General features: G+C 38.1%; 1 long non-coding RNA gene and 1 pseudogene across 1 annotated transcript; both read right to left on the bottom strand.

The window, feature by feature from the left end:
• Window positions 1-658: 658 nt before the first annotated feature.
• Window positions 659-26,132, bottom strand: LOC125247032 (annotated as a pseudogene).
• On the bottom strand, window positions 19,905-21,399 carry LOC125246835. Its single transcript, XR_007179968.1, has 3 exons — window positions 21,266-21,399; window positions 20,756-20,859; window positions 19,905-19,915 (listed from the first exon to the last, which is right to left on the bottom strand). It is a non-coding gene; the product is annotated as an uncharacterized LOC125246835 (long non-coding RNA).
• Window positions 26,133-26,399: the final 267 nt, after the last annotated feature.

The following is a 26,399-nucleotide window of genomic DNA, read 5'->3' as shown; positions in this document are numbered from 1 at the left end:
TTAGTTCATCCAAAAATTACATTTCTGTCATTAAATACTCACCATCATGTCTTTCCAAACCCGTATTACACAAAATAAGATGTTTTTGATGAAATCTGAGAGGTTTCTGAACCACACATAGGCAGCAACGACATTACACTTTTAAAGGCCCAGAAAGGTACTAAAGACGTCGTTAAAACACGTGACTGCAGTGGTTCAACCTTAATATTATGAAGCGATGAGAATGCTTTTTGTGCAGAAAAACAAAACAAAAATAACAACTTTATTCAACAATTTACAGCTCTGGAAAAAATTAAGAGACCACTCCAAGTTCAGAAATCAATGTTAAGCGGTCTCTTAATTTTTTCCAGAGCTGTATACCACACAATGGCAAACTTTTGAAAGTTATAGTAGTACAGAAGCTAGATGTGAAAATGAAGGTAAGTAAAAGCATGAAACAGATAAAGTGTTTTAATAGAATTGATTCACAAGGAAGTGCCTTTTGACTTTGTACCTCATTGTGATGAAACCATTGAGGAATGAGGAGAACATGATATCAAATAATAAAAAGTTGTATTCCTTTAAATCTGTTTATATAGTAAAACCTTTATTAGATGGAAAGGCAAACATGAAGTATTTCTCTTCTCTTTTATTACATGAAAAAGAGTAACAGAGAGTATTTAAATATTTTTTGTACTTTAATAGTCTTTGCATAAGTTCAACATTCATGTTTGTGTTTGAACATAATCATTTTCAGCACATAAACATGATTCTGTTGCTGTGTGAAAGTATCCTCAGTGATCGAGGACTCGTTCAACAGCGTTAGTAAATCACTGATGCACAAAAAAACTGAGAGAAACAAGAAAAGGTTAATGAATAATCTGATTCAAACAAATGAAACATGATCTAGCAAGTGAATTTAAGATTTTACACAATATGGTGTTGATTTAAGCTAAGAAAGAAGAAAATTAATGAAACACAAACATAAACAGCAACAGTTCTTCTGACAGCATGTGGAAACACTGACGTCATCAGATTCCCAGAGTCTCTTGGGTCACCTGACATCCAAGCAGGACATTACCCACACACACACACTGAGACAGATCGCCCACTGAAACACACACACACTCAAATCATCAGTGTGTGTCACATAACTGAAGATATCTGAATGAATGTGTTCTGGAATGGAGATCCCACCTTTCTGAGAGCCGATCCATGACGCTGCCTTCATGGCCACAAACTGCCACTCGACCTGCTGCTCTATTTTACAGCCGTATAACCAGATCAGAGCCAGGAGAGTGGCCCATACTGACCCATCCACCTGTGTACAAACCATTATCCACTGCATTTGTTACTAGACACTGGACACAATCATCGCTGTCTTATTATTTCATCACATCTCTCACCTGTGCTGGTTTCTGATTGGTCAGCTCATCCTCCGTCTTCCCAAACACATCAGCCAGTGTGGCGTCCAGCTCCCAGCAGCCTGACGCCTTCTGGAGAGAAACCAGCTGGAGTAACAGGTCCTTCTGGGGATCAGGAGCAGCTGAACACACACACACACACACACACACACACACACACACACACACACACACACACACACACACACACACACACACACACACACTGTATGTAAAACCTAACTGGAATTCACTTTATTGTGGCTTTTAAATCACACTATTGTAGGACCAACAGTTTATTGCAATTTATAATTATCTGTGTGTGTGTGAGTGTGTGTTTGTACCCCTTTTTTCCCCTACAGATTCTGTTTGACAAGACAGCACAGCTTCAGTCTTAGAAATAACATCTCTGCAAATGAAAACAGTCATTAACCATAAGATGGCTTTTGCAGTCTTGGAAATGAAACTTTCATAGAGTACAGACACACACATCACAAAAACATGACAATCAATGTGAATTCAATGTCTTACCTTTCTTCATCCGAATCAACTGGTTAATCGCAAATGGAAAGGACAGAAAATAAGAGAATTCAAGTGTTTATAACAAAACCGAATTAATACACTTCCAAAGCACAAATAAACTATGAGTTCAATGACTGTGTGTTTCTCTCAATTTTTTCATAACACATAACAGTAACAGACTGAAAATGTTCAAAGGCATGAACACATTTATGATCAGAGCAAATTAATTGTTTTGTAATCTCAGAAATTAAAATGAGAGAGAGGGACAAAAGCTCTGTGAATCTGAAGGATAAATGATGTTGTACATCACAATGTTGAAGCCCTGACAGAAGTTTGTGAAAGGGCCTTTGGTGTGTGTGTGTTTGAATCATTTACCGTCTGCTGGCGATTCGTAATCAATGTCATCCCCGTCATCCCCGTCATCCCCATCATCCCCATCATCAAATTCATCTTCATCCATCGCCCCGCAATCAGAATCATTTTAAGGAAAGAAAACTATATAAGTCAATGTGCAATTATTATAAGGATTGTAATGTAATAAGTGAAAATGTGTGTCTTTTAAATATATCTCAATATTGTCACATCAATAGTTTTAAATAATTAAGTGACATTTTCTGCCCAGGTCTGAACTTTGAAAGCAAAGTAAACATATTTAAAGTATTTAAAACTTTCTTTTTTATAACAGTTTAGAATTTTGTTTGTTTTTACAGTTGTAATAAGTTTAGATTTACAAATATCCTCCTCACCTGATGACCAATGATCACAGTCTTCATCAGACGTTACTTAAGGAAAGAAAACTACACAAGTCAATGGCCTATAATTATGAGGGATCTGCAGTTTTTTGGTGGATCAGACAAAAACACAAAAAACAACAGACACTATATTTTTCAAACTGCACAGAAAACTTTGGTGCAGTCTAACATGTGTAAAGATGTCGTTCTCTACTTCTATGAATCTTTCTGCAGGTTACATCATTACACCACCCAAACATTCACCCAAAAAATGTAAATTCTGTCATTAATTACTCAACCTCAGCAATCCCAGAGGTTAGTTTTTGTATGAGTGAGTGAGCATAAAGGCCCCGGTATACTTCAAACGAAATCAAAGAACGAACTGATGTGACGTCATTTCGAACAAAATCAGGCCAAAACGAAGTTCGTTTTGAGTTCTTTTTGGAAGTTCGAAACGGCTTGCCAAAGCGAATTTTCAGGAAAAGTTCGCTCCAGCTGCAAAACACCTTCATACTACCATTGGTCAGTGACGATAACGTAATAGTAGGTGTGCGGTGAGCAGGGTTGGGCAAAAATACATCAAAATGTATTTTAAAATAAAATACCAAATACCTTAATTTTAAGTGTATCAAAATAAACTACAATATACAGCACCCACACCATGTATCAAAATAAACTACTGTATTTTTGTATTTTAAAAATACTACAAAATACTTTTACAAGAGAGTATGAAATTTCTTCGCAAACCTTCCATCAATTGGCCTATTTTATCGATCCCTTCACAATTACACTGACTCAGTTGATTAAGTACACAATGTTTGATAGCACCAGCTTTTTCAATCAATAAATTTAACATATGCAACCAGTTAAAGGCACAATATGTACAGTAGGATTTTTGGATTAAAATATCCAAAAACCACTAGAACAATGTAATATATTTGGTTGACTTGTGTACTTGCATTATCCCAAATGTTTCCAAGAATGTTTAAATCCAGAGAAATAAGCAATTTCAACCAGGACACGGGCTGTGTTCATGTGTTGCCTATCAATGATTACATACCCTCAATTTCCGGTTTTATTTTGTAGAAACCATGGAAACACCAAAGACGCATTATATTCCTCATATGACTAATAAAACATATTATATGTTTTATTCGACAGATAAGGAACTGTTTGGATTCATTTATCGACTGAAAACTAATCATGTTATACAGCTGCTTGTTTAAAACTGGTTTTCTTGATTTATCGCGAGTACCATGTTTTACCATGACTAACATCGATCTAGCTTACTGCAGTGTACAACAAGTGTCTCATAGCAGCTGCTAAACAAATGCAGAGTAGCACTATAACAACTTTCAACACAAAAATGTATCTAATATGATAAACAGCGCCGCATTACCCCACATAAGCTAGACCGAAAAAAGTGGAAACGGTGACTGTGGCATAATAAAAGTTCCGCTGCTCTCGAGACATGTCGCTTTTGTCTCTCATTAGAGACATGTCGCATTTCGTCTCATTCAGCTCCAACATCACCCTGCTCTGCTTCATACTACTGTAACGTTAATAATCTCATCCATGACCATGATTGCCCAAGTCCCGTCCCGATTCTTTTCCACTGGCTGTAGACGTGAAAACAACACATCCCATGATTCCACAAAATCAAGGATAAGCAACTAAATAAGCGACCTCTAGTGGTGAAAATTTACATAATGTGGCTTTAACAGATCAAATCCATGTGATCTCCCAGATGAAGGTTAGTTTTAAAGTAACCAACAGTTTAGTGTTTAACAGTTTGTGAATGACTTGTATCCTAATTTAGTTACTTGGTGTTTGGTAACAAAGGGCCTACTTTGCATCAGCAACACTGACTCAATGACAAACAAGTCAATCATAAGAAGACAACTGATGGCACCTGTATTTATAGCAACTAGTTTCTAACTAATTAATCATTTGATTGTTAATCATAGACATAGGGGGCTGCTGCTTGGTATAATAGTTTTCAAGAACATTATGTAAATTGGTAAACTATTTAGCCTAGGCTACTAAAACAAACACTAATGCCTCGTTTCCACTGAGCGGTACGGTTCGGTTCGGTACAGTTCGGTACGGTTCGGAATGGTACACCCTGATCAGGCTTGCGTTTCCACTGCCAACAGTACCCTTACTTGATAGGCGTGGTGTAGCCGGAAAATAGTAAGCAACGTCATTCTCGCGCGAAGAAGAAAACGATATAGTAAACAACAATGGAGGACATACAGCAGATCTTGTTCTTGCTTCTCGGCTTGAAGCTGTCTGTCACAAGAAGACGAGCTTTGCTTTCTGCACACCAACATTCAGCATTTCAGAATACCAAGTACGCAAAGTTCAGACGTCTATGCAGCAGCACCTACCAGTAAGCAGAGAGCGGAGGAGAAAACCCGCGTAATTTAAAAACTATTTTATTGTATCATGAAATGTAGTTTTAAAAGTTTTTCAGGCGAGAATGTAGTTGTTTAAATCGCAATTCTGCAGTGTGGGCGGCGTCAGATGTTCGTTTACAGTATATTGCTGGTCACGCATTTCGAACTTCGTTTTACCCCTAAACGAAAAACGAAAAAGAACTTAGTTTGAAGTATACCGGGGCCTTAAGAGTCTTCATCTTTTCCCTTTCCCAGAATCTGAACATCTGAGGACGCAGTGGATTAATTTTTAATTTTGAAAAAAATTAAAAATTAAAAAGTTGTTACTCAAGGATGGATCAGTACCAATTGTTCGTAAACTATTAGACTGAGGTGCATTTCCCTGGCAGTGACCCACGGATCGGTGCTACACATCGTCTGGCTACAGACAGAGAAACCAAATGTCAGAACAGATTCAGATCTGAAACAGCAAGAACAGACACATCCAAAAGAACTAACAAACAAGAAAAGCTTTGGATTTGGGAAGAACTGATATAGGAATTAGTAATGTTAGCAGGATTCAAGTGCTGCATTACAAGACATTTTTTAAATCCCCATTAAACCAAACCAGTCTCATCATCTATGTTTTTTTTATTTTTTTCTGAGGAATGTGACGTCACTCATGCCCCGTCCACGGCCGCTGACTGACAGTCCTGCATTACCATAGTCTCCACCCTCAGCGAGTTGTACGCTGTCTGCTATTTTCTCCGCTCCAGTAGCTGTATAGTAAACTATATCTCCTCAGCAATCCTGGTGTTTTGTTTTTGTATGTATGAATGAATATAATTTCATCGTCTGAGCTGCTGAGGAATCAGTGAATTCGTTTTATTTGTAATTTTTATTTGTAATGCGCCTCCATATACTCATATTCGTTTATGTCTGCGCCAATCATTTAACACCAGACTGCTTTGTGAACGAATGTCAATGCAAAGGATAATACAAAACATGTTTTGCTAAAAAAATTGTTACTCAAGGATGTATCAGTAACAATTGTTCATGATCCAGCTTACAGTCTCCAGAGTGATACTGGATACGGCAGTAATGAAGGGGAAAACACGCACTTTATTACAGTTCATCGGAGTTGATTTACTGATATAAAGTTTACCAGTTTATTAAGCACCCCTGAAAAGACATCAGGTCTGCATATATTTGTTTACTGTTAAATGTAACGAATGTTTCTGTGCACTTTGCTGTGTATGTTGATGATAATGCAAGAGAGAGAATGTTTATGGATAATATTTTAAAGGGTTAGTTCACCCAAAAATGAAAATAATGTAATTTATTACTCACCCTCATGTCGTTTCACACCCGTAAGCCCATCATTCATTTTCAGAACACAAATTAAGGTATTTTTGATGAAATACAATGGTTCAGTGAGGCCTCCATAGACAGCAAGTTAATTTACACTTTCAGATGCCCAGAAAGCTTCTAAAGACGTATTTAAAACAGTTCATGTGACTACAGTGGTTCAACCTTAATGTTATGAAGTGATGATTTTGTGTGGCAAAAAAACAAATTTTCAACAATATCTAGTGATGGGCGATTTCAAAAAACTGCTTTGAATTTTTTGTTTGGAATCCATGGTTCGATGCACCAAAGTCACGTGATTTCAACAGTTTGGTAGTTTGACATGCGATCCGAATCACTGATTCGAAACAAAAGATTCGAAGCAGTGTTTTGAAATCCGCCATCACTAGATAATGTTGAAAAGGCGTTATTTTGTTTGTTTTTTTGGTGCACAAAAAGTATTCTCATTGCTTCATAACATTAAGGTTGAACCACAGTAGTCACATGAACTGTTTTAAATATGTCTTTAGTAGCTTTCTGGGCATTGAAAGTGTAAATTAACTTGCTCACTGAGCCATCGGATTTTAAAATATCTTAATTCATGTTCCGAAGATGAACGAAGGACTATTAGACTGAGACGGCCTCTTAGGACGGGAGCAGCAGCTAAAGCGGTGCGTTTTTGCTCACACTAGGGTGACCACCTGTCCCGCTTTGCGTTGTACCGCACAGCATTTTGACTCCTTGTCCCGCACGTCGCATATTGAGAAAATGTCCCGCATTTTCATCAGTCTGTTGGTTTTTAATTATAATATTAAGAAAACATGCATGCGTTCTTCTGCCTTTTTAAGAAAGCATTTTATTTATTCTTTTTGCTGCAGTTTTTCACCTAAAAGCACTTCAACAGAAGTATCATCCCGCCTACACAAATACAACAGCCGTTTTTTTACATCATATCCAGTGGTTGAAAAGAAAGGAGTAAACACGGTCAGCCTGCTGGAGAAATTGTGTAGTGATCATGTTCTCCAACAGAGGGGGCTATGCAGCTTGGTTGCGCGCGCCGCTACTTCATGAGGAACGTGATAATGGATGGACCAGAGCAAAGCGACATTATCGTCAAATATCAAAATAAACATCGTTATCGGTTAAGGTAGTAACTTACTAAATATTCATGTTAAATTAAAGTAATACTGTTTGTAGGCTATGTTTTATAACGGGGCCTCAACAGGGTGCAATTTCTACACACACGTGGTGAAGGTACACTCAGATATGAATAAATAAAAAATTAAATTAAATAATACACGTACTTTGTGCTTAAAATTAGTCTAAAAGGCAAAATAATGGATAAAAATAGTTAAAAGTTAAAACTGTTGTAATTTCTGTATACAGTAGCTAAAAACAGCTTGCGAAAATTAACATATTAAATTCAATAATGTTATAAAATATTTGTTAAATGCTGTTTTATATTTATCTTCTTATATTTATGTTGTTTTATTTTTGTAATGTAACATGCATTTGTAAAGTCATACTAATGTTATAACAGGCATATTGTTTTGAACTGCTTTTAGAGTGGTTAATATTAATCGTGTAAAAGTTTTTTTTTTGGTGAATTATATTAAAAGAGTAAAAATCCTAATAATAAAACTAAATCATAATTATTAATGTAATAATAGCCTATAAGGAACCCACAACAATTAAAAACAAAAACATTCAAAAATGTATTGTCCATTTTTAAATAGATAATAACAAATGAGATTTTGGTGATATTTTGACCACTCAAATAGGAAATTTCCCCAGTTTCCGTTTCAGAAATCTGGTCACCTAATTCAAAAATAGTTATCTGCATGATGCCTGCTGCCTTTAGAGTCAGTGATGTTTAATTTAAATTATATGTAAAATAAAGACATGTTATGTTACATTGTGATGTAATGGTGTTTTCTGGAAGGGACTAAAGAACAAAGTAGTTAGATAGACATTATATAACAGCTTCAGGTTGTGTTTTAGTGTTGGTAACATGTCCCACATTGTCCCACACAAACTTAGTAATCGTCCCACATTTGGTTTGTTTGATGGTGGTCACCCTAGCTCACACCCAAAAAGTAGCCATATTAACATGCTTTAAAAAAAATGAGGGGCATAATAGGTACCCTTTAAGTAGCACAGTTAGTTAGTTAATTTCTTAAAAACAACAATTTCTTCAAACAATTCACAATTCACTATTTCACAAAACTATTAGACTGAGGTGCATTTACCTGTCAGTGACCTAGGGATCGGTGGTGCACATTGTCTTGCTACAAACAGAGAAACCAAATTCAGAACAGATTCAGATCTGGACAAACAGCCAAGAACAGACACATCCAAAAGAACTAACAAACAAGAAAAGGTTTGCAATAGGGAAGGACTGATTTAGGAATTAGTCATGTTAGCAGGATTCAAGTGCTGCATTACAAGACATGTTGCTGACAGCCTCTGCTTTGAATTAACTAAGTTTAGTTTGAAGAAGAATAATGTCATATCATCAACTAGTCAGTAACTACACTGAGTTAAAGGGGACCTATTATGCAAATCATTTTACACCAGGCTGCTTTGTGAATGAATGTCAATACAAAGGTACAATACAAAACAGGTTTTGCTAAAAAGTTGTTACTCAAGGATGAATCAGTAAACTGTTCATGATCCAGCTCACAGTCTCCAGAGCGATACTTGGTATGGCAGTAATGAAGGGGCGAGCACTTTATTACAGTTCATCGGAGTTGATTTACGGATATAAATCTTTCCAGTTTATTAAGCACCCCCGAAAAGAAATCAGGTCTGTATATATTTGTTTACTTTTAGTTGTAACGAGTGTTTCTGTGTACTTTGCTGTGTATGTTGATGATAATGCAAGGGAGAGAAAGTTTATGGATAATTTTTTAATGTTTTATTAAGCTCTTACATTGATTTACTGGAGTCTTTTGTGTGAAGTACAATAAATGTCATAAAACTTTTCAGCAGGGGTGCCTGCAGGATTTTATCTCAGTACCGTACTGAACTAGAACCACTGCCCCCCCCCTCTTTTTTTTTTTTTCTTTTTTTTACAAATTAAATAAATCATTGCATTGGTGGGGACGATCTAATGCTGTACAAATCGAGTGATCGACTGTCTCTTTCCTGTTCCCCACTTAGAAAATCTGATGCACGTAACTGCACTCTGATGTGCTTGTGTAGATAGATGCTTTTTTAATTTTTTTTTTTTACGTTATCTCTGATCGCCTTTGTCCCAAAATGTGCATATTGTTTTCGGAGCAACATGTGATTAACGAAAAACTAAGCATTTTTTCCAGTCAGCTTCACTTTGCGTGTCAGAAGCCAGACCACTATTATTTGGAAGTTCAAGTTCTTTTACTAAACATTTTAAATAGGTAGGCCTATATAAGCCTGTAGCTTATATTACATCATTACATGTTCTGTCAAACAGTATAAAAACAATAAAATAACAGAACAATTTACTTTGCTCAAACATCTCAGTATGTATTATTAGTATTATTGTTTTTGTTGATCCATTTCATTTATTGGCAAACTTTAATATGTGAATGATATTATCAGAAAACTAATCACATTTAGCGTCGTCAGGCTTTTATTTGTGCTTAATGGATGAAACAACGGAGCATTGAGGTTTATGGCTGCTGTAAATTTTACGTACCACAAGATGGCACTGTTTTCTACACTCTTTATGCTTTGGAACCTTTCCCGAAACATTTAGAGAAAAGCTTCAAAGATTTATTAGGAGGCTTCATTTCTCCATGCCTACTCAATAGTTTTAGGCCTTTTTGCAAATATTTCAATTGAATTTAGTTGTTTTATAGAGCGTTTACTCATTTTGAGCCTGTTTTTAAACATTAACTATCTGTAACGTTATTTTTCATGTGTGGAAAAAACGACGAAACTAAACTAGCCAATCAGATTTCTTTTCACCCATATCCCAATGCCCACCCATACACGCACACACACATTTGACTTTACAACACACAAACGCACACCTTTATTTATTCTCATACTCTCTTGCTCTCTTATGTCATGAGTGTACACAGGTAGATTTTAATAATCAATTTAAAAATTATGTAAAAAATAAAAACGGCATTAATTAGCGCCCTCTCATGGTACGCACAGTGTGTACACCCGTACGGCTGCAGGCGCCACTGCTTATCAGTAAAGTTTTGGCCATCATTCGGACGGGGACTGGTATAACAAGCTTGTACTAATAATGGATAAAAGCAAGATGACACCATACATTATAACTGCAATTAAACTAAACTATACCTGTTCTATCTCCATGCAGCATACTGTATATTCTCAGTTTCTAACATTATTAAGTGCATCCTGACTGACTCCTGACACAGGACAATGAGCTCTTGAAGCTCCGCCCTCTTAGGCCAGGAGCAGCAGCTCATTTGCATTTAAAGGGACACACAATAAAACAGGCAAGTTTTTGCTCCTACCCAAAAAGTAGCAATTTTAACATGCTATGAAAAATTATCTGTGTATTTTGAGCTAAAACTTCACATACACACTCAGGGGATATCAGAGACTTATATTACATCTTGTAAAAGGGGCATAATAGGTGCCCTTTAAGAAACACAATTAGTTCAAAACAATAATTTCTTCAAATATTTCAGACTTTACTATTTTACAAAACTATTAGACTGAGGTGCATTTACCTGGATCTTTCATAGGGATCGCTGCTTTCAATCGTCTGGCTACAAACAGAAAAACCAAAGGTCAGAACAGATTCAGATCTGGACAAACAGCCAAGAACAGACACATACAAAAGAACTAACAAACAAGAAAAGCTTTGCAATAGAGGAATGACTGATTTAGGAATTGGTCATGTTAGCAAATTCAAGTGCTGCATTACAAGACATGTTGCTGACAGGCTCTGCTTTGAATTAACTGTATGTTTAGTTTGAAGAACATTGAAGAAGAACAATGTCATATCATCAACTAGTCAGTAACTACACTTAGTTAAATGTATGAGCATAAGAGTCTTCATCTTTTCCCTTTCCCAGAATGTGAACCACTGAGGACGCAGTGGATTAATTTTATTTTTTAAGGTAATGCGCCTCCATATACCTAAACTTGTTTATGTCTGCGCAAATCATTTTAAAACAGACTGCTTTGTGAACGAATGTCAATACAAAACACAGGATTTGCTAAAAAGTTGTTACTCAAGGATGGATCAGTACCAACTGTTCGTAAACTATTAGACTGAGGTGCATTTACCTGGCTGTGGCATAGGGATCGATGCTGCTGCACATTGTTTGACTACCTGGCCTAAGCTCCACCCTCTTAGGCCAGGAGCAGCAGCTCATTTGCATTTAAAGGGACACATACTAAAACAGCACATTTTTGCTCACACCCAAAAAGTAGCAATTTTAACATGCTATAAAAAATTATGTGGGGTAATTTGAGCTGAAATTTTACAGACACATTCTGGGGACACTAGAGACTTATTTTAAATCTTGTGTCCTTTTAGTAGCACAGTTAGTTTTCACAGTTAAAATTATTTTTTTTTTCTTTCAAAACAATAATTTCAAACATTTCACACTTCACTGTTTCACAAAACTATTAGACTGAGGTGCATTTACCTGGCAGTGACCCAGGGGTCGGTGGTGCACATTGTCTTGCTACAAACAGAGAAACCAAAGGTCAGAACAGATTCAGATCTGAAACAGCCAAGAACAGACACATCCAAAAGAACTAACAAACAAGAAAAGCTTTGGAGTTGGGAAGAACTGATATAGGAATTAGTAATGTTAGCAGGATTCAAGTGCTGCATTACAAGACATTTTTTAAATCCCCATTAAACCAAACCAGTCTCATCATCTATGCCTTTTTTATTTTTTTCTGAGGAATGTGACGTCACTCATGCCCCGTCCACGGCCGCTGACTGACAGTCCTGCATTACCATAGTCTCCACCCTCAGCGAGTTGTACGCTGTCTGCTATTTTCTCCGCTCCAGTAGCTGTATAGTAAACAATGTCTCCTCAGCAATCCTGGTGTTTTGTTTTTGTATGTATGAGTGAACATAAGAGTTTTCATCGTCTGAGCTGCTGAGGATTCAGTGAATTAGTTTTATCTGTAATTTTTATTTGTAATGCGCCTCCATATACCCATATTCGTTTATGTCTGCGGCAATCATTTAACACCAGACTGCTTTGTGAATGAATGTCAATGCAAAGGGATAATACAAAACCGGTTTTGCTAAAAAGTTGTTACTCAAGGATGGATCAGTACCAACTGTTCATGATCCAGCTTATAGTCTCCGGCACGATACTGGATACAGCAGTAATGAAGGGGAAAACACGCACTTTATTACAGTTCATTGGAGTTGATTTACTGATATAAAGTTTACCAGTTTATTAAGCACCCCCGAAAAGACATCAGGTCTGTATATATTTGTTTACTGTTAAATGTAACGAATGTTTCTGTGCACTTTGCTGTGTATGTTGATGATAATGCAAGAGAGAGAATGTTTATGGATAATATTTTAAAGGGTTAGTTCACCCAAAAATGAAAATAATGTAATTTATTACTCACCCTCATGTCGTTCCACACCCATAAGCCCATCATTCATTTTCAGAACACAAATTAAGGTATATTTGATGAAATATAATGGCTTCAGTGAGGCCTCCATAGACAGCAAGTTAATTTACACTTTCAGATGCCCAGAAAGCTTCTAAAGACGCATTTAAAACGGTTCATGTGACTACAGTGGTTCAACCTTAATGTTATGAAGTGATGATTTTGTGTGGCAAAAAAACAAATTTTCAACAATATCTAGTGATGGGCGATTTCAAAAAACTGCTTTGAATTTTTTGTTTGGAATCCATGGTTCGATGCACCAAAGTCACGTGATTTCAACAGTTTGGTAGTTTGACATGCGATCCGAATCACTGATTCGAAACAAAAGATTCGAAGCAGTGTTTTGAAATCCGCCATCACTAGATAATGTTGAAAAGGTGTTATTTTGGTTTGTTTTTTGGTGCACAAAAAGTATTCTCATGTCGCTTTATAATATTAAGGTTGAACCACAGTAGTCACATGAACTGTTTTAAATATGTCTTTAGTAGCTTTCTGGGCATTGAAAGTGTAAATTAATTTGCTCACTGAGCCATCGGATTTTAAAATATCTTAATTCATGTTCCGAAGATGAATGAAGGTCTATTAGACTGAGACGGCCTCTTAGGCCGGGAGCAGCAGCTAAAACGGTGCGTTTTTGCTCACACCCAAAATGTAGCCATATTAACATACTTTAAAAAAAATGATCTGTGTATTTTGAGCTAAAACTTCACATACACACTCTGGAGACATCTGAGACTTATTTTAAATCTTGTCAAAAGGGGCATAATAGGTACCCTTTAAGTAGCACAGTTAGTTAGTTAATTTCTTAAAAACAACAATTTCTTCAAACAATTCACAATTCACTATTTCACAAAACTATTAGACTGAGGTGCATTTACCTGGCAGTGACCCAAGGATCGGTGCTGCACATTGTCTGGCTACAGACAGAGAAACCAAAGGTCAGAACAGATTCAGATCTGGACAAACAGCCAAGAACAAACACATCCAAAAGAACTAACAAACAAGAAAAGGTTTGCAATAGGGAAGAACTGATTTAGGAATTGGTCATGTTAGCAAATTCAAGTGCTGCATTACAAGACATGTTGCTGACAGGCTCTGCTTTGAATTAACTGTATGTTTTGTTTGAAGAACATTAGTCAGTAACTAGTTAATGTATGAACATAAGAGTCTTCATCTTTTCCCTTTCCCAGAATGTGAACCACTGAGGACGCAGTGGATTAATTTTATTTAAGGTAATGCGCCTCCATATACCTAAATTTGTTTATGTCTGCGCAAATCATTTTAAAACAGACTGCTTTGTGAATGAATGTCAATACAAAACACAGGATTTGCTAAAAAGTTGTTACTCAAGGATGGATCAGTACCAACAGTTCATAAACTATTAGACTGAGGTGCATTTACCTGGCTGTGGCATAGGGATCGATGCTGCTGCACATTGTTTGACTACCTGGCCTAAGCTCCACCCTCTTAGGCCAGGAGCAGCAGCTCATTTGCATTTAAAGGGACACATACTAAAACGGCGCATTTTTGCTCACACCCAAAAAGTAGCAATTTTAACATGCTATAAAAAATTATATGGGGTAATTTGAGCTGAAATTTTACAGAAATTTTAGCTTTCACAGTTAATTTTTTTTTTTTTTTAAAACAATCATTTCAAACATTTCACACTTCACTGTTTCACAAAACTATTAGACTGAGGTGCATTTACCTGGCAGTGACCCAGGGGTCGGTGGTACACATCGTCTGGCTACAGACAGAAAAAACATATTCAGACATGGACAAACAGCCAAGAACAGACACACCCAAAAGAACAAACAAACAAGAAAAGCTTTGGAATACGGACGGACTGATATGGACATATATGGCTTAAACTGATTTTTAGTATAAACCTCGGTACACAAATAAACCTCACGCCGGCTCAACAGGAAGTCAGTTATTATGGGTTGTTTGGAAAACGCATGCTCTGGGATTTGATATACTCCTCCTAGACGATTAATCCGATCACCACCAAACTCAGTGAGCGGATTTTTGATATCTCGAGCGGTTTGGCCATGGCGAGGCAACGAATTTATGGCGAGAAAAGGGAAACAGGAAATGTGTTATAATGTCAGCATACACTGATTGATCTTTATGAAACTTCAGCTGTGTGTTCGTTATAGGATACTGATCACATGGATGTGACTATTGTGAATCAAAATTATAGCACCACCAATTGGCAGCAGGAAGTGTGTCACTTTCAAAATGCTTTGAGATCACCCTCTTTTTTTTACCCGTTTTGTTTCAAACTTCATCAGAACAATGTTAAAACATGGCAGATGTAGACCTGTGAAAAGAATCGTGATATCTCAAACACTGTTGCCATGGCAACGCATCAAACTTAAATTTTTTGTTTTGGATGCTTTTGAGACGCTGAGCATGCTTCAAATTGCATGAAAACTCGATACAATCGTCAGAGATGGTCAACCAGTAGACATGGACAAAACCGTAGAAACAGGTGGGGAGGAGGGCCTCTATAGCGCCATCTTTTGACAAAAGTGGGGGGGGTAGTTTAAACTACAGTCACCAAACTCGGTACACATATTGATCTCATTAAGCCGGACAACTTTCTAATTTATAGTCATTAACTCCGACCAACAGGAAGTCAGATTTTTGGTTTGAATGTGGATTTTTCACATACACACACACAGAGACGTAGAGCTGTCGATTTTTCTTTCATGTTTTATTTTCAGACATCATGAGAATTACATAACGCTTGGTATTGTAACATAACATGTTATAACAAGACTATCTATGGCAAGAGCTCTTTTCAGCAGATGCTTTCTATCCTCCCGATTATTTTATTTTGTCTCTTTGCATACCGCTGTAATAGTATGAAAAAGGACAACATATGCTGCACATTTGTGGTCTGTTCTCTCTATATAATTTACAATATATCCCATTAATAATTCACTGGAATGCACGAAGAATTTCTCGTTTTTCTCTTCACACTGCAAAAAAATGCTGTTCTTACTTAGAATTTTTGTCTTGTTTCTAGTCAAAATATCTTAAAGTTCTTAAATCAAGAAGCATTTTCTTGACAAGTACAAATTATTTTCTTGTTTTCAGAAAAAACAAATCAAAATTAAGTACGTTTTTCCTTAAAACAAGCAAAATAATCTGCCAATGGGGTAAGCAAATAATCTTAGTCCAAACTGAAAACAAGATTATATATCTTATTCTTGGTTTGAAATAAGATTATTTTGCTTACCCCATTGGCAGATTATTTTGCTTGTTTTAAGGAAAAACTTAATTTTGACTTATTTTTCCTGAAAACAAGAAAATAATTTTTACTTGTCAAGAAAATGCTTCTTGATTTAAGAACGTTAAGATATTTTGACTAGAAACAAGACAAAAACTCTAAGTAAGAACAGCATTTTTTGCAGTGCAAAGCCTCACATCTCTTTCCAGGTTTGTTTCACAGGTAAATACAATTTATTAAAATGGAAATCACTTTTAATTGGTATCACGCAATGCTAAAGTTCATGAACATTTTTATTAAGGCAACGTATTACATAATGCATATACAGGTCCTTCTCAAAAAATTAGCATATTGTGATAAAGTTCATTATTTTCCATAATGTAATGATAAAAATTAAACTTTCATATATTTTAGATTCATTGCACACCAACTGAAATATTTCAGGTCTTTTATTGTTTTAATACTGATGATTTTGGCATACAGCTCATGAAAACCCAAAATTCCAATTCCAAATCTCAAAAAATTAGCATATTTCATCCGACCAATAAAAGAAAAGTGTTTTTAATACAAAAAAAGTCAACCTTCAAATAATTATGTTCAGTTATGCACTCAATACTTGGTCGGGAATCCTTTTGCAGAAATGACTGCTTCAATGCGGCGTGGCATGGAGGCAATCAGCCTGTGGCACTGCTGAGGTGTTATGGAGGCCCAGGATGCTTCGATAGCGGCCTTAAGCTCATCCAGAGTGTTGGGTCTTGCGTCTCTCAACTTTCTCTTCACAATATCCCACAGATTCTCTATGGGGTTCAGGTCAGGAGAGTTGGCAGGCCAATTGAGCACAGTAATACCATTGTCAGTAAACCATTTACCAGTGGTTTTGGCACTGTGAGCAGGTGCCAGGTCGTGCTGAAAAAACGAAATCTTCATCTCCATAAAGCTTTTTAGCAGATGGAAGCATGAAGTGCTCCAAAATCTCCTGATAGCTAGCTGCATTGACCCTGCCCTTGATAAAACACAGTGGACCAACACCAGCAGCTGACATGGCACCCCAGACCATCACTGACTGTGGGTACTTGACACTGGACTTCAGGCATTTTGGCATTTCCTTCTCCCCAGTCTTCCTCCAGATTGATTTCCGAATGACATGCAAAACTGAGCAACAGTCCAGTGCTGCTTCTCTGTAGCCCAGGTCAGGCGCTTCTGCCGCTGTTTCTGGTTCAAAAGTGGCTTGACCTGGGGAATGCGGCACCTGTAGCCCATTTCCTGTGTTTCTACTCCAGACTCAGTCCACTGCTTCCGCAGGTCCCCCAAGGTCTGGAATCGGTCCTTCTCCACAATCTTCCTCAGGGTCCGGTCACCTCTTCTCGTTGTGCAGCGTTTTTTGCCACACTTTTTCCTTCCCACAGACTTCCCACTGAGGTGCCTTGATACAGCACTCTGGGAACAGCCTATTCGTTCAGAAATTTCTTTCTGTGTCTTACCCTCTCGCTTGAGGGTGTCAATGATGGCCTTCTGGTCAGCAGTCTTACCCATGATTGCGGTTTTGAGTAATGAACCAGGCTGGGAGTTTTTAAAAAGCCTCAGGAATCTTTTGCAGGTGTTTAGAGTTAATTAGTTGATTCAGATGATTAGGTTAATAGCTCGTTTAGAGAACCTTTTCATGATATGCTAATTTTTTGAGGGTTTTCATGAGCTGTATGCCAAAATCATCAGTATTAAAACAATAAAAGACCTGAAATATTTCAGTTGATGTGCAATGAATCTAAAATATATGAAAGTTTAATTTTTATCATTACATTATGGAAAATAATGAACTTTATCACAATATGCAAATTTTTTGAGAAGGACCTGTATATCACTATAGTATATGTTCAACCCCATCCGTTATTGCTGTGGAAAGAATCTAACTTTTTCATGGCCTGTTGAAAGTACCTTGTTGATGCTTTTACACTTTTAAATGTCCTTTTAATGTTCGTTGGTTGAAGGGTGAGTACAATAATGTCATCTCATTGTACCCAGTTTAAAAATAAAACGCATTACTGCGTTCATAGAGACTATCACTAACTGTTTACAGCTGTGGGATTACAAATTTGTGCTATGTTATATCTAGGTTCCAATGTAATGGTATATGAACTGAAAACTTTATGTACATTGTGTTTTACATTTTGAGGTAAAGATAATGACATTCAAAGGAGATCAAGGCAGGCAGCCCAGGTGTCTGTAACATTAACCTTTTGTACTTACTGACTATTTGGCAGGACAAGCTCAAGATACAGCAGTGCTTTTGTTTCTATGATAACGTAAAGGTATGGGCAATACTGTCAGACTGATTGGATTAGCACCTATGCATTTGAATGACACAGTTATGCTGATTAGATCATGGCTGGGAGATGTAGGGAATGGGCTGATTCCTGCACTGCATTTGCATGCTTTGTTTATATTGTCTCCTCCTTTACTCCATGTATCCCTCCCCCTTGATTGTATACGAACTACCAAGTACAATGCCTTAGTTAGACTTGGATGACTACAGCGACACACACAACGCGTTTCTCAATAAAGAGTAACTTCTGCTTGAAAGATATTCCAACGTCTCCTGGTCTCTGCTTTGACGAGAAAAAAGTTTCCAACACAGCTTAACGGAAATTACTCCCCTAATTCGCGCAAAGCGTCATGGGGTGTTCGAATAAGGTGAATACAACATCAGCAATCACAGACATTCGCATTAAGGCTGGATTAGAGTTCTCAGAAGCACTGTGGAGTTTGCACAAATAACAGTATGTTATTTGCTCTAGAATTTTTATAGGGGTTGTCTGAGAAAAAACAGACATGGCAGATTAGGATGAAATTCTGCACTCATTTGAAATTGACATAACATTCTATGACATGAAAGTCATCTCAATTTAAACGATCTCATGGATGTGGCTGTTGTGGTTTATGATCATAGGAGCATTAGCTGCTGCAGTAAATGTGGTGTGAAATTGACATAGTCCTTTTATGTTTAACTGTTTTAAATGCCCATTGCCCGCCATGCACAGCTGACCTGAAGCCACCGGGGTGGCGGTGCCAACGGGCTTTGGCCCGTCATCGCTGCTCGCAGCTATATTTGTTTTTGAACTGCTTTATTCGTCAATGAACGTGTAATTCAATCAGTCACATTAGAGCTGCTTTTATCATTTAGTCATTTTCAGCTGTTGTTACTAAATTGGATGTTAGTAGAATGTTGTGATGCTTGTCTTAGAAAACAACACAAACGTTCTCACAGAACAAACACAGATTGAAAAGAACCACTGACCACATCCTCCCTAAAACAGAATTTCACATCTTAATGAGGTCCAAATCAACACCTCAAATGTATTAAACTGTGAAGTGACAAGAAAACCATTTGAAATCCTTGTGGTCAAACACAACAAAACACAGATCTGTACACACACAATCCTTGCACTAACCTTGTGTCTGCACTCTTCTCTGCAGCAGGGGTCCTTTCACAGTCTGTCTGCTGTCTTTATTAATGGCAATGAAGGCTGTATGAACACTGCTCACTCCTGCCTGATGAACACTGAGCTTCACTATCCTGCTCTTCTGAGCTTCTTCATCCATTATATTGCTCCTAATGCGCAAACACCACTGTATCACCTGACCTCTCCTCCTGCTCCAGAGAACGGATCAGGATTTGAGCCGCCAGCCGGTGGAATGGCCAACCTGAGCAACATGGCAGAAAACAGTGCTTACTGGGATTTAAAGAAACACTCCACTCTTTTTGAAAATAGGCTCATTTTCCAACTCTCCAACTCCTGCTAAGCTATGCTAAAAGTGATATTACAGCCAGACCTGAAGATCGGCTGAATGGATTTGAAAACTGTAAAACTCAACTGTTTAAACTCTAGGGGAGTTGGAAAATGAGCCTATTTTCAAAAAAAGTGGAGTGTTCCTTTAATGTTATATAACATTAAAAATGCATGCATTTAGTAGGTACTTTTATCCAAAGAGACTTACATTGTATTCTGGAAATCAAACCCATGGCATTACAAGTAGGGTTGGGTACTGAACTTGGTACAAATCTGAATTACGTCAGTACTACAGAATACCGATGGTCACATTAAATCAATCGATGCCAAATTTCAGTGCCTGAGAATACATCTGGGCGCGAGAGTAAGGTGTGTTAGAGAGAGAGACCATGTGATGTCACCCCAGCAGCTTGTTCAAACACAACACACAGCGCAATGGCTAAACGTTCTGAAGTGTGCAATCTACAGCGCACACAGTGTGCTCACACTATGCCCTGGACGGGAGACGCTGTGACGTCATGTGACAGACAGGCTGGTTTTGGGAGGTAGAGAGAGGATTTATTTTGTCTAGTGTGAAAAAATTTCTAAATAAATAACAAAATACTGAAATTGAGAGGTTTGGACTTTTTTCACTGAAATAAATATTTCTAATATTAAAGTATTATATTACTGAAAAAGGTACTAGCTTTGAAAAAGGTCTACTACTGATGTCACTCTAATTCAATGTGTTTCTATGTGTGTTTGTGTGTGTTACCCTGTTTTCTCAGTTGGTTTGAGGCAGAAGTGGAGCTGGTTTGTTACTGGTTGATCATTAAGACTGTATTTGACTGTCACTGTTCCCTCAGAGCCTCCTGAACTCTATAAGAGAGTGAAATTTGTATCATTTAAACAAATGAAGTGACATGTGGCCAAGTATGGTGACCCATACTCGGAATTTGTGCTCTGCATTTAACCCATCCAAGTGCACACACACAGCAGTGAACACACACACCGTGAACACACACCCAGAGCAGTGGGCAGCCATTGCTGCGGCGCCCGGGGAGCAGTTGGGGGTACGGTGCCTTGCTCAAGGGTCTCACCTCAGTCGTGGTATTGAGGGTGGAGAGAGCGCTGGATATTCACTCCCCTCACCGACAATCCCGGACCTGAGACTCGAACCCATGACCTTTGGGTTACAAGACCGACTCTCTATCCATTAGGCCACGACGGCCCCATGAGAGACACTCTTATTCTCATTAAAGAAACGCATGCTACATCATCTCACCTTTCCTTTAAGGTGGGCATAAATGAGTGACCTTTGACCCTGGAAGAGCATATTGATGGGTGGAGACAGTGTGTCAACAGTAATGCCATCTGGAAGGGTCCAATCCACAGAGATATTAACCACAGCGGGCTGCAGCGCACAACCTGAGGGACTGCATCACCTGATATAGTTTGAAGAGAAAGAGAAACCATTGAGACATGTGACTAGGAAACATCTGTGCCTGCCTGTGAAATCCAGTGGAGAGCTTTACTTTAGGGCTGCATGCGGTCGGTGCCTGTGATGAACTGAGCGTGACCAGATCCCTCCCTGGCCATTCCTGTGATGAGGGCGGTACTTGCACCCTCACCAATCCCGAATGAGAAACACCTGAACACACAATAAACTCTGTTAGTGTAAGTGATGAAGATATGAATGATGGGAAGATCAAACCCAGCAGACCTTTACCTGTGAGAGTGAGCATGATGTTTCACCAGGTCCAGCACCTCTTTAGTGTTTCCCACCTCTCCATCAGTGAAGATGAACAGCTGAAGAGAGAACAAACATCTGAGATTTAAAATCTTCAGCTAAGATCTGTCTACTCACATCAGTGAACATATACAATGTGTCGTTCAGGTTCATGTTGAGGTGATGTTGTACCTGTCTGGGGTGGTCACGGTAACAGGGCTGACTGTAGATGTGTTTTAGAGGCTGTAAAATCTCGGTGCCGCCCAAGTCTGCTTTCATTTCCTTCACTCTCTTCAGAGCCTCATCCACTTGTGTCCTGATTGTACTCGACACTCTGACTGGAAAGACCAAAGAAAAACATCTCCTAAACTCCTCTGACAAAAATTTAAAACTGAATATTAGGGCAGGGCAGTGTAGCAACTTTGTAAGATACAGTATATCATTATTTTTAAGATAATAACATTTATATTGCTATACAGTCATTTCATGGTGCATTTCATGCAAACTTGTACTTTGAAAACCGTTTACAAGTTTGCGTTTTCAGGCCACCAAAACGCTGTTGTCATTTTTAGTTGTCACCAAAACGCTTTCTGTTTTTAGTTGAAAATGTTAACAGACCCTTAGTGGTCCAGTCTTGTCTATGTTATGGTTGTGTTTCGTTTGCCTGCCCAATTTGGATTATCTTCAGTGTATATTATTAAAGACTTTTGAACCTGATTTCTTCACAGGCAAGACTACATACATTAGGACTAGTATTTGTAAATCACAGCCTTCAATTTGCACATTATGAGACAAAGTGCTTAACAAGCTTCATTTACCCATTGTGTTTCATTATGAAAAATAATAACTCACACATTCAGCTCATCACTTTGTAGATTAAGATACCGAGCTATATATATAGTATATCGCCATTCAGCCTATAAATACAGATATGTATTTAAAGGATTAGTTCACTTTCAAATGAAAATTACTGAGCTTTCCTCAACCTCAAGCCATCCTAGGTGTATATGACTCTCTTCTTTCTGATGAACATAATCTGAGAAATATTATTAAATATCTTGACGCATCCGAGCTTTATAATGCAGTGAACAAGGATCACGAGTATGAGCTGAAGAAAGTGCATCCATCATTTATAAACATACTCCACAACAGGGGGTTAATAAAGACCTTCTGAGCAAAGCGATGCATTTGTGTTGAAAAATATCCATATGTTACAAGTTATGAAGTAAAATATCTAACTTCTGCCAGACCGCCTTCCCTATTCAGGGTATGAAGAAAGTGTAAAACACTTGCAGTTCAAAAATCTCACATAGCGCAGTCATACACCTTCCTTATTTAACTTACAGAAAAAGTGTAACTTTCATGACGCCAGTTTACACTTTCTTCATAACGTGGAAGAAGTCCGACTCTCATTAGGCCACGAATGTTTTTAGTCTATATCACCCAGCCCGAATGAATATCTATGAATGAAGATCTAGATACTAACGGGTAGAAGGACTCAAAACGAGAGCCAAATCCATAGATATTGAAGTAGCATCCCATGGGCAGACTCTTCAACAGTAACAGCAGAGTGTCCTATAAGAGAGACACGGACAGATAATGAAACTCAACATGATTCATTTTCCAATACATAAATTCAAAACCCATTATAAATCCATATTCTGACCTAAACAAATTCTGTTTTGAATCTTAAAGGTGCCCTAGAACTTTTTTTTAAAAGATGTAATATAAGTCTAAGGTGTCCCCTGAATGTGTCTGAGAAGTTTCAGCTCAAAATACCCCATAGATTTTTTTAATTCATTTTTTTAACTGCCTATTTTGGGGCATATTTAGAAATGAGCCGATTCAGGGTGTGTGGCCCTTTAAATCTCGTGCTCCACGCCCCAAGAGCTCGCGCTTGCCTTAAACAACATAAAAAAAGTTAAAACAGCTAATATAACCCTCAAAATGGATCTTTACAAAGTGTTCGTCATGCAGCATGTCTAATTGCGTAAGTACAGTGTTTATTTTGATGTTTACATTGATTCTGAATGAGTTTGAGGCTATGCTCTGTGGCTAACGGCTAATGCTACACTGTTGGAGAGATTTATAAAGAATGAAGTTGTGTTTATGAATTATACAGACTGCAAGTGTTTAAAAAATGAAAATAACGACATGGCTTTGGTCTCCGTGAATACAGTAAGAAACGATGGTAACTTTAACCACATTTAACAGTACATTAGCAACATGCTAATGAAACATTTAGAAAGACAATTTACAAATATCACTAAAAATATCATGATATCATGGATCATGTCAGTTATTATTGCTCCATCTGCCATTTTTCGCTATTGTCCTTGCTTGCTTACCTAGTCTGTTGATTCAGCTCTGCACAGATCCAGACGTTAATACTGGCTGCCCTTGTCTAATGCCTTTCATAATGTTGGGAACATGGGCTGGCATATGCAAATATTGGGGGCGTACACCCCGACTGTTACGTAACAGTCGGTGTTATGTTGAGATTTGCCTGTTCTTCGGAGGTCTTTTAAACAAATGAGATTTATATAAGAAGGAGGAAACAATGGAGTTTGAGACTCACTGTATGTCTTTTCCATGTACTGAACTATTGTTATTCAACTATGCCGAGGTAAATTCAATTTTTGAATCTAGGGCACCTTTAAATGTTACCTTTGCACTTTCTATCCGCGTGTTGCTCATACTGCCTGATCTGTCAATCACAAAAACAAACTCTCCTTGTGTTGCCAGTGATGACATCACTTCCTCTGGGAACTCAGGGTACAAACTTATCATGACCACTGGGTCCCTCATCAGAGAGCCTGAAATAGAGAGAGAGAGTCAGTGACAGCTTGATCACTCAATCCCATAATCCCAGTGAGCTGCAGGTCATACCTGATGGGGCAGTGGTCACTCCTGCCTCCACTATAGCAGAGGGCTGATGGGTATCCTGATAGTACACAAACAGCTCAACGTCCTTATCAAACATGTGACCAGGACTCAGATTCACCTACACACATAAAAACACATGCATCAAACTGCTGTGCTCACACATCCAGATAAACACATGAAGACACACAGTACCGTCGCCTGAGTGTGATCAGAGTGGAGGAACACTAGAGGATCCAGAGTGCAGCTGGACTCTAGTTTGGAGATGGGCTTTGGAGAGCTCACATGGACACTGAGAGTCAGCGTGTAGGGAACAGATCCACATCCTGATGAAATCTCTGAGACTATACCAGCAGCTGAACCTGACACACACACACACACACACACACACACACACACACACTCAGAGTGTGTTAGAATCAGCTTCTCTCCACTAATAAAGTGTGTGTCAGCAGCTGCTGTAGTACCTGCTGGTGTGTATCGGGGGTTGAGTACAGCCGGCAGACAGAAGCGCAGCGAGTGGTCGGCCTGCACAGCGAGCTCGGTGACGTAGATGATGGTGACGGCAGCGTTCTGACCCGGCGACAGACACCCGACACTCAGTCTGAACACATCAGGACTCTCTTCGCTCTCTTCCAACAGAAACGCCTGCTGACCCGAACTCACAGCGTCATCATAACGATCCCTCGCCTGGAAGACAGTTTAGTTTAAAGTTAATGTGTATTATGAATACGCTAATCATCATCCTGCAGGTTTTGTATTTGGACTCACAGTTTCTCTTTCTTGCACCTCTGCCACAATCTCCTGCTCTCCGATCTTGGCACTGGAGTGGCAGACAGCAGCATCAGCAGGCAGAGGGAAGACGAACAAGGCCTCCAGGGGGCGCTCTTCCTCATTCACATACTGCAGAGTGGAGGAGACTGTGGCTACATGATCCTGAACCCGAACCTCCACTGAGATGCTCTTCAGAGGCACTGAGTCACACAAACCAACACAACAACATCACAAATACAGCAGAAGACTCACATTATCATAAATCTAAAACGTCTACATACAATTAAAATTTCTGAGTTTAAGAAAAAAGGACAACGGGACGTGTGACAATTTGCCCCCATATAACTTTTATGAAAACACTCTTATTGTCCGGAAGAATATTTCTGTTAAATCTACATTCATTACCGAGATAAAGCCCAGACAGACTTCCCTCTGTGAAAACACTACAGCTTTATAAAGTTATAAAACAGGTAACAGTAAACAGGTTAATTCATACCTGGCTCATTTTTCTTAGACAAAAGTCCGCACTTCAACATCTTTACGCTCCGTTAGAGGAAATGACAAGATGATCGACTTCAAAAGTGTCCTACAGCTTTTAAATCTGCCTTAAATCTTCACAGAAGTATCATTTAATGAGTAAATCAGTGTTTCTGAGAGTTTCTAACGCGACCAAATTTGAGGAAGAGAGGAGCTGATTTATGTAAGTCGTTGAAACGCCGCTGCTTCCTCAGTCAGAAGACTGTTAAACTCTGAGTTGAGAGGAAGTTGCTAAAGGAAGGTGTTTTTTTTTTTTTTTTTTTTTTGCTAAAAGAAGGTCGATTTGTTGCTAAAAGTTGCTATGACGTTGTGATATCATTGCGCGATGACGTCAGCGAGTAACCATGACGCAAAACTGCATTATTGCGTAGAATATACATACATAAATATTTGAAATATGTTCATTTAGATTTTTTCATATATATATATATATATATATATATATATATATATAAACATTTTATTTTTAATATAAACAATATCTTTATGATCAGAT

The sequence above is a fragment of the Megalobrama amblycephala genome, linkage group LG15 (assembly GCF_018812025.1).
Source record: "Megalobrama amblycephala isolate DHTTF-2021 linkage group LG15, ASM1881202v1, whole genome shotgun sequence".
Lineage (NCBI taxonomy): Eukaryota > Metazoa > Chordata > Actinopteri > Cypriniformes > Xenocyprididae > Megalobrama > Megalobrama amblycephala.
This window is presented reverse-complemented; position numbering and strand designations above follow the sequence as displayed.